This window comes from Ictidomys tridecemlineatus, chromosome 9 (genome assembly GCF_052094955.1).
Source record: "Ictidomys tridecemlineatus isolate mIctTri1 chromosome 9, mIctTri1.hap1, whole genome shotgun sequence".
Classification (NCBI taxonomy): Eukaryota; Metazoa; Chordata; class Mammalia; order Rodentia; family Sciuridae; genus Ictidomys; species Ictidomys tridecemlineatus.
In genome coordinates, this window is record NC_135485.1 from 18781492 (window position 1) to 18791436 (window position 9945).

Genomic DNA, 9945 nt, shown 5'->3' on the forward strand with positions numbered 1-9945 from the left:
CTCCTAAAGATGGGAGGTAACCCTTGTCTAACCCTCACCACCCACCACTGGGGCAGTTGCACATTTTGTGGGGCCTTCTGTGAAAATTTAGTGGGAGGACCATTATAGCTACTGAACACACAAAGCTTTCCTTTGTGTCTCCTTGATGGGAGACTGGCTATTCAGGGACAGGCATTCAAATTTAAGGTGTCAGTGTGAGTGTCACAAGTGTGCAATGGCAGTTTTGAATGCAAATGTGAAGAGCTTTTGTGGGATCATTGTATCACTCGCCAGCCGAAGTAGTACATGTGTTTTCCCAGTGACTATGGAGGCTGAGGCTCAGCAGCTTTGTGAGACCCTGTTTTGAAATTTTAAAAGGCCTGAAGATGTAGCTCTACAGTGTTCCAGGGTTTGATCCCCAAAAATCCAAAAGAAATTTCATGACTTGTTTTAAAGTTTGGCTGTGCTTTGTCCCCATCAGAATGGAGGGGATGCTCTGTCAAAGCTGGATCTTGTTGGCTTCACTTCTCTCTGCACACATCCGCCAACACTCTGCCTTTCTTCCTTTTTTTTTTTTTTTTTTGTAACAGGGACCACTAAGCCACATCCCCAGACCTCATATTTTGTTCAGAGATAGTCTCAGTAAGTTGCTGAGGCTGACTTTGAACTCACCATCCTCCTGCCTCAGCCTCCTGAGCCGCTGGGATTGTAGGCATGCACCACTGTGCTCTGGAAAACACTGCCTTTCTGATGAGTAAGGAAGAGTTGAAAGAAAAAGAACCAGGGCCGCTTTTCTGTCATCTTTTCTAGCCCAAGTGGTTGGCTAATGAAGGCTATGGTAGGTTCCTTGGTTGTGTTTCCTGCAAAGCCAGTGTCTTTGGGGCTACATTTTTAAGGGCTCTGGTTTGGATTAAAAGTGTGGCCTTTCCGTGCTCTCAGTCCCCTCCCCCCCACAGGTCCCTGCCCACCACCCCATGTGAGTTAATAGTATTAAAGAAGAATATTTTGGGTGCTGGGGCTCAGGCTTTCATAGTGCTCTGCACTGAGCTACACCCCAGCCCAGGAGAGGATTTTAAATAAAAAATGTGAAAGAAATATAAACTGGGAGCACTCATTTTAGGCCAGCTGAGGCATTTGCTTAGGGCTGGGTCAGTATTGTAGGGCAAAGCTGAATTTGCACTTGGACCACCTGGAGACCTGGGTTTCCTGTCAGTAACTTTCTCAGTGTTGACTTCCTCATTTGGAATATGGGACTATAAACCAAGAAATATTAAAATGAGGATAATCAACCCCTCTCTATCCTGAAGGCAGCGGGGAGTGGGGGGGACCTGTTTCTAGGACTATCACCTCCCACTTGCAGACACCAGAATCAGAGATGCTCAAGTTCTTATGTACAAGCCTAGCTTGTGCATGAGCAAGCGTGTAAAAACAAATCCCACCATTATATGTCATAATACACCAATAAAAATGTGGAAAAAAGGCAGCAAAAAGTACTTTTTTCTTACCAAATTATCACACTGTACCCCATAAACATGAATATTTTAAGTAATAAAGTTTAAAAATAAAAGAGGTTAATATTCTTCCATATATCTTAAGTCATCTCTGGGCTACTTGTCATACCTAATGCAATTAAATGCCATGCAAACAGTTAGCAGACTATTGTTTAGGTAAATGATGACAAAATAATTCTGTACATATTCAATCAAGTATTTTCGATCTGAGTTTTGTTGAATCTGTGATGCAGAAGGTGTTTGCATGACCCTTAGCCCACGGACACAGAGGGCTGACTGTGGTGTATGTGAACCACCCTGGCTGGGTTGGTTGCTGAAAGTGCTTGGCCTTGCCTTGGGTCTCACAGTGCAGAGACTCTCTGTGCCTGGCAATGACAACATAGGACACTTTCTACTCTTGTTTTGTTTTTTTCCTCTGAGTATTTCCAAAGCGAAATGCCAAAAAACCTGCCATCAATGCAAAGAACAGACTGGAAGTGGTTTCAGATTTGGGGTTAGGAGGGCAGAAGTGTCATGTAACCTGGGGTGATTGTGAGGACTGGGCTAAGATGCCATAAGAGGACAGGATGCAAAGAACACTCTTCATCAGTCCCAGCCAAGGGCAGTGGTGGTTGGATTTAGATTTGCTTCGTGGGTGGACTGACAATCTTCCCAGCTTTTTGAGCAACTGTTAATCGAGCTCTGTGCCATTCTTCCAGACTTGAACCTGTGTGCTTGATTTCATTTCTTAATTTTCTCATTTATGTCGAGTACCTAAGAAAGGATAACAGGAAATAAAGCTTTTTGAGTGTGTGTGTGTGGAAATATTTGATCTGCTTACCTGACAGGTTATATGAAAGCCACTGCCTTGGTCTCTGGTCTATGGAAAGAATTGCTCATCTTAATGATAAGACAACTATAAATAAGATGATAAGGATCTTAGCAATGAGAGTGAGGAAGGCCAGCTAACACCATAGTCACTTGTGCATAAGCCACTATGGGTCACCCAGCACCTTCCTGCTAGGTAAGGACCCCAGGAAACCCAACAAAGCCCATGCCAACTTGCTGACGTGAGGAACCAAATGGTGATCACATTAGGCCCCATGTTTGGGGGATACTGTTACACAGAGTAAGATAACTGATACAGCACTCTACTCTTTGGAGCGGGGACTTGGGCTAAAGTTGGCTCCATTTCCTACACCTTATTGCCCATCCCCTGTCTTTTCCGTGGCTCCTTTGATTTAGTTCCCTCACAGAAAAGGCCTCTCTCCTGTGTGGAATGGCAGAGCAGAACTATAGTTCCTCCAGGGTCTATTATTTAATCATTAGCTTTGGCATAATGTCACTGGTGTGTCACATTTGCAGAATAAATCCTCCTCCTCGGGCACTGGGTGATGTTAGGCCTGTGAGCGCTGTGTAAATCACACTGCCATGAGGTAGGATCACGCCTTCTCATTGGCCCACATACTACACAGCATCCGAAGAGGTTTTGGGCCTGCCTGTTAGGGAGAGGTTGTGCTTTGGCAATCTTTACTGCCTTGGAGTCTCAAGAAGTCAATAAATCACATCCTTTTCTTTCCGTGCAGAATTTGGAATCCATCAAAAAATAAGACATAGCAGACAGACTGATGGAGATGAAAATATCCATTTTATGTCTAAGAGGCTGATTGTAAGACGTGGCTGTGTGTGTGTGTGTGTGTGTGTAGTGGGGGACCGAGGGGCGGAGGGGGGTGTCAGTAACACTTTGCCCTTAACTTAAACCACAGCTGACCAGCACAATGGGCCCTTTCTCAAGCTGAGCACACCTGCTTCATATCAGAGTGGAGGTCCAGTTGTGAGGGCTGTGGAAGCTCCAGTGCCCTCACTCTCCCGGGGACTGCAGGGGAGTGCTCTGGATGGCCTCATTGGCTCACGATGCCTGAAGAGATAGGAGTTAGTTTGTTTTGAGATTGGGTCTTGCTATTTTGCCCAGGCTGGTCTCTAACTCCTGGATCCACATGATCCTGCTTCAGCCTCCCATGTAGCTGGGACTTTAGGGACCCACCACCCATGCCCAGTGAGACAGAAGTTATTCATCTCCGCCTAATAGATAAAGAAGCAGCAGTTCCTAGAATCCGGTCAACAGTCCAAGACAAGGGGGTTACACCTGAGAGCCCATTGTGCTGACCACTGAACCATGCTGCCTGTGACTCACTGACAGCCAGGTACGGAGGTCATGAGCAGACGGGCATGCAGGCACTGTCATGTGAAGTTCTGGCAGGAAGAAGTTTGGGAGTCGGTGTGGAACAGTCCAGGGGGTAGGACAGTGAGCCTGGGACTCAAGTCTTAACCAACAGCACCAACATGTGCCCACGCACCCCTGGTCCTCCTCACCTGTCCCAGCTCCTCACCACCGAGTGCAGTGTGTGTGAAGGGCACACCATGCTCAAAACAATAGGAAAAAAACACGTAAAATAGCTCCTTAATGTCTTATGGCTACATGGTGAAACGTAATACTTTGGATATATGGGGATAAATAAAATATATTAATTAGAATTATTTTTACCCATTTCCTTTTACCTTTCTAGTATGCTTACTAGAAAATAGAAACCACATATATCAAATATAAGGGATCCAACACAGATATACCCTGGTGACTGGAGTGTATGGCTCACAGTATATTTCTCTTGGACAGCCCTGATAAGGAAGAGCTGAATGATGTAATCAATAAGATCAAACATGAAATAAAGCTTTGCTAGTTCTCAAAGTTCACTATAAAATGTCATTCAAGAAAGCAACTTTGCTCTCTAACCAATATTAAAACCACAACTAGAGCTGGGCACAGTGGAATGTACCTGTAATCCCAGCAACTCTAAAGGCTGAGGCAAGAGGATCCCAAGTTCAAAGGCATTCTCAGCAATTTAGTGAGGCCCTAAGTAACTTGGAGAGACCGTCTCAAAACAAAAAGTAAAAAAAGGGGTTGGGGATATGGCTCAGTGGTTAAGCACCCCTAGGTTCAATTCCTGATATCAAGGAAAAAACAAAAACAACTAAAATCAACAAAATCCTAATCCTATGAAAATATAGGAAGTCGCTCCTAAATAATAAAGATGAGAACAATATAGCAACCCCGTGAGACCCTGATAAAGCTGTAATTAGAGGCAAATTCAAAGTAGCAAAGAAATGAATGGAAGGGAAAGTGACTGAATTAAGCATCAGGCTCAAGAAGTTCTAACAAAGCATCTCAAAGGAAATCCTGAAAAAGAATATGCAAAGACAGAAAAGAAAATAGGAGAGATTGTCAGATTAAAAACAAAACCACAATAAAATATATAACATTTCACTTGTATGATAAAAAATTGCATACATAAAAGTAGCACACATTTGTGGGACACTTCCTGTGTACCAGGATTAAGCTATGCACTTCACCTGCTCAGGTTCACCTCCCGTCTCATTATGTGGTACAAAAGTATCATTGTGGCTATTATTGTTCACTTTCTACATTTCAGGAAGACAGGCACAGATAAGTTGAACTCACATATTGAATTAATCTCTTCACAAAGGTAGGTGCTAAAGGAGCACTGGAACCCAGATTTTTGGGAGTTCAGATCTTGCTATTTAAAATCTCTGCACCTTATGGAGGAGTAGATAAAACAACAAAGAAATTTAAAAATCCCATGTGCAACTCTGTGCTCATACTCATACATTTGGAAATCTTTATGAAGGATATAATTCTTGACTAAAATATAAATAATCAAAATTAACCAAGACATGGATAATCTAAACAAAGTAATGATCATGAAAGAGAAGTTGATAATTGCATCTGGAAAGAAAAAGGGGGTGGTTAGTGATTCCAAGAGGAAATTATTTTAAAAATGACCTTCAAGGAATAGAAAAGTCCTATGATATAGGACAGGTTCCACAACAAGGGAAATAGAAAGCTGTGGGTGTCCTCACTATTTAGTTAATAGAATGAACTCAGACATATAATTTGAAGAGAAATATAGATAATGTTCACTTACAAATATAGAAAAAAGAAGCTTTCAACAAAACTTCCATGAATAAGCCCACTTGAATATAAAATGTCAAATGATGTCATATCAGAAAAGTTAGGACAGATCTACTCGACAAACATGAAATTCACAGAAGTTTCTGTCCTCTTGATATTAAAAAAAATCTGATGCACTCTAATATCCATTTATAATTTATTTCTAAAAAACATTTAATAAACTATCTTTAGAGCAGTGTTAGGTCCACAGCAAAACTGAGGGAGGGTTGGCATGTGCACAGCCTGGTTGTGCTGGGGCAGTGGGGTAGGTTGCCCAAAGGCCAAAGAAAGTGCCCAGAAACATCTCGGGAGACATCAGGGAAGGCTTACAAGGGATCAGTTGCTGTTCCTAGAGGTGTTCAGAGGTGACAGCAGACAGATGGCTCCTCCATCCCCCACAGGGCTTCACTGAGCATGGCTTCTCTTCCTCATGGTGTCTTGTCCACCCGTGGCCAGCAGGACAAGTGACACGTGTCCCCTCCACAGTGTCCTCTGTTCTGTGCCCGTCTCCACAAGGAGAGGGGTTTTATGTCAGGCTGCAGAAGCAGTGACATCATCAGCATTGCATGGTTGACTTGTCTGACCACCATCCCAACCGTCCTGGTGAACAAGTAAGAAAGTAGCTTTCTACAGATAATGCTGACTCGCTCCATTCCCAGAGTGCGGGAGAGAAGGCCAGCATCCTCAAGGGGATGTGTAATCTGGACTTTCTGACTCAGGCTTGCTCTCATTTTTCCCCTGACCAAGCTAGATTTGGGGACAGAAAGGGGCATTCAGGAACATGGGGTTTTACTGCCCCCTTTTCTTTAGGTGTGAGACAAGGGTACAGCTTTCCCATACACTCCCTGCTCCCTTCCAGATAACCTCCACCCATTACCAACATTCCTGTCAGAGTGGTAGTTTCATACAGTAGAGGAGCCTAAGCCGACACACCACTCATTATAGACAAAACACCATGGTTTACACTAGGGTTCCCTGTTTGTTCATGTACCAAGCTATAGATTTGGATCAATTTATTTATTTATTTATTTATTTTAGAACTCTTAAACTCTGGTATTGGATCAATTTATAATGACATGAATCCACCATCATAATATTGGACAGAGTATTTTCACACCCCATCACCCCAAATCCTCTGTGTTCCACCTAATCACATTTCCCTCCTAACACCTGGCAGTAAATTTATATGGAATGTTATTCTACCTTTGATGGTATTATTAGAAATATTTAAAAAAGCTCTATTTAGTTGGCATACAGAAAAATAAGTGCTTATTATAAATGGTTTTCTTAGGAAAGAAAGGAACTCACCCAAATACTTCATGTGACTTGAACAGTCTCACCTAAATAAGAATATAGGTTGTTAAGTAAAAATGGATATTCCACCTAACTTGATTACTCAAGTAAACTCATTGCTGTTACCAAATCTGTCAACAAGAAAAGTAACTTGAAATGATAGTTTTAATATTATGTCAGTCTACGCTTTCCATAATTTTGGCAACGTAAAACCTTAAAATTTAAACTAGGTTAAATTAAATAGTAGATAGTTATTAAATGTCTAGATCATTTTCAAATAAAATGACCTACTGAACTGTTCAATGCAGGAATTTTGGGCCTCTTACTAAAGAGGGACTAGAGACAATTATTCTGCCAGTAAGAGGGCCATGCTATTCGAAAACTATGAGATCATGCCATTTCACCAGCTATTAAGGTTGTCAAGAATTAAGAATTTTAATTAACATATATATAATTAAACTACTAGAAATAATAAGAATGAACTGCACAAAAATATAGAAAATGTATAAAGCAAGCCATATTTTAATATGAAAAAGTATATGTGTGGTATTTGTTTTCATTGGGGGAAAAAGACAATATTGGTTTCAAGATTATGACCTATTGTTCCAGAATAAAAAAGAAGAAAAATACTGAGATAAAAACCGAACATATATAGAAAGTTGTAAATCTGTGAAAGAGGAATTCTATATGTGGCTGAATTACCAAGATACTGGCGCATTATAGTTGTACTGACTGATAGGATTTGTTGTTGTATATGTGTACATGCACAGTTTAACAATATAATTTGGACAATATTGCCCCCCAGCATCTCCCTCTTCCCACCCCAAGGTCCCTTTCCTCTACCTCTCTCCCTTTGATTTTTAGGAGATCTGTCCCCATCTTGGTTTTCCTCTCTAGCTTCCACATATGAGAGAAATCACAGGATCCTTAACCTTCTGAGTAGGACTTATTTTGCTTGACATGATCGTCTCTAGTTCCGTCCATTTTCCTGTAATAATAAGCTGTTTGCCAGGTGTGGTGGTACATGCCTGTAATCCCAGCAGCTGGGGAGGCTGAGGCCCTAAGCAACTTAGAGAGACCCTGTCTCAAAATAAAGGGCTGAGACATGACTTTGTGGTTAAGTACCTCTGGGTTCGATTGTGGTACCAAAAATAAATAAGCTCTTTAATATATTGATGAAAATTGGATATTCTCTCTGTTAAAAGGGCAAAGTTTTCTTAAAGTATTGGTCTGCTTTTGTTTAATAAAGTTTTTTTAAAAAACTTACCTTTTAAGTAATTTACCAGGTAAAAATATCTTGTATTTTATTAACACAATTCCTTATGCTAGAGGTTTTCTCTAATTAGGTATGTTTTAATTTCAGAAACATGATTATTTTCAATATTAAAAGAACTGAGTTTTATTTTCATGACTGTGTCACTTCCTGTGTTTCTTTTTCAAACCTTTGGTCACTTTGGTGTTCACAGTGATCTGTGGTCCTATTTAATCTAGTGTTGTAAATCTTTTAACATAATTTGATAGTTTTGTAAACCCAAATTCCAAATTAAGTCTTTTTGGCATTAGAAGTTCTAGAAAAGTCCCTGAAATCTCTCAAAAAATTTAATTTTTTCTCCTTATAAGCAGAGAAATGTTAAGTTCATTGGGCTTACTGGATCTGGTAAATTGCATGGAAGGCATTGTCAAATAATAAATGATGCCAAACCACCTTTAAGCTCTATTTGTTATTGACATGAATGTTCCAGAAACTGCATGAAATTCCTGAAAGTCTGAGGCAGCCCCGTATGATGTCAGGAGCCATACTTTCCGTTGTTGGGGTCAGATTGCTTCTGCCACAAAAACAACCATGTTTCCTTGTTGACTGCATTATGATAAGCTCATCAGATGTTTAACCGCACCCTTTGATTTAAGTCTTCTGTCATCCACAAATAGCTGTTATTGTATTCTGAGGCTTCTCTGAAGGCTTTTGAAAACAGCTATGATACAAAATTACAAAATATTCATAAAAAAGACTCTGACAACTTTATTTTTGTAGTGCTGGGGATGGAATCCAGGGCCACGAATATGCTGGGCAAGCAATCTCCCACCGACCTTCGGCCCCGGCCCTCTAACACCTTAAGGTCATATTGTTGGATTGCATAAGAATTTCTAGAACTTTAATGGAAAACTGATGAATTCATAAAACTGCTGACCAAATATCAAGCAACACAAAAATGACTCATATCAGACTGAATTAACTGATTAGAATAATTATACTTTTGATAGCACTCATATTCTTATTTGTCATCTGAGTATCTGGAGAGTTTTAATAAGAACCTGTTTTCCTTATAACAGGATGTTATTGGGCAAGTCCTGAGTTTGACTCCTTAGAGAAGTTTTTAAAAGTTTAATCTGAGATTTTTCATCATCTGGTAGTCTTAAAAAGCTGAAGTTGGCTGATAATAATATCGGTAAATCTCTCTGGATATTATCAAAGCACTCACTGAAATATCATATATTAAAATATATATAGAATTATTGCTTTTGTTTTGCTTATGTAATCAGGTCAAGTTTAACAAGGTTGGACTGATTTTGTTTGGTAAAATGGGGGTAGCCACAAAAGAGATCCTGAATTTAATAGAGTGTCCATTATCAAAAGCTAGTACTATTAATTTTCTTTAACAATTTATTATGTTTCTGTAAACTGGAAGGAGTCCTAACATTTTCTGAACCTGCCCTGTGGCGAGCAGACGTGCCTCCTCTCAGCTCCTCTGTGCTGTGAGGAACAGAAGCTCTCAGGCTGCACCTGCCTTGAGCTAGTCCATTTTGAGTCCAGGTGCTAAGGAAGAAAGACTCGGTGACTTGTCAGGGCAGAGAGATAACCACCAGAGGCTGCCCATACGGACTTATTGAAAAGAGTCTGCACAGCACAATCATAAGGCCCAAACTGGTAAGTCAATTAATAGTACAATAAAAAAATGACCACCCGTGAACTTATCAAATTAAATCAGAAGCACATGGATGCATGGGCATATCAAGTACAAATCAGAGATATCAGACTCAGGAACTTATCAAACACCCCAGACCCCTCTCCTGAGATGCATAAGAGGAAGGTCACCTAAGACAGTGGCATAATGGCACACACAGAGCCACCATCTTATCAGACCACCTGTGACCATG

The 9945-nt window shown here is 40.7% G+C and overlaps 1 long non-coding RNA gene across 1 annotated transcript; it reads right to left on the bottom strand.

Annotated features, from left to right (window-relative positions):
• Positions 1–1887: 1887 nt before the first annotated feature.
• LOC144366640 (uncharacterized) lies at positions 1888–6075 on the bottom strand. Its single transcript, XR_013425739.1, has 2 exons — positions 5827–6075; positions 1888–2243 (listed from the first exon to the last, which is right to left on the bottom strand). It is a non-coding gene; the product is annotated as an uncharacterized LOC144366640 (long non-coding RNA).
• Positions 6076–9945: the final 3870 nt, after the last annotated feature.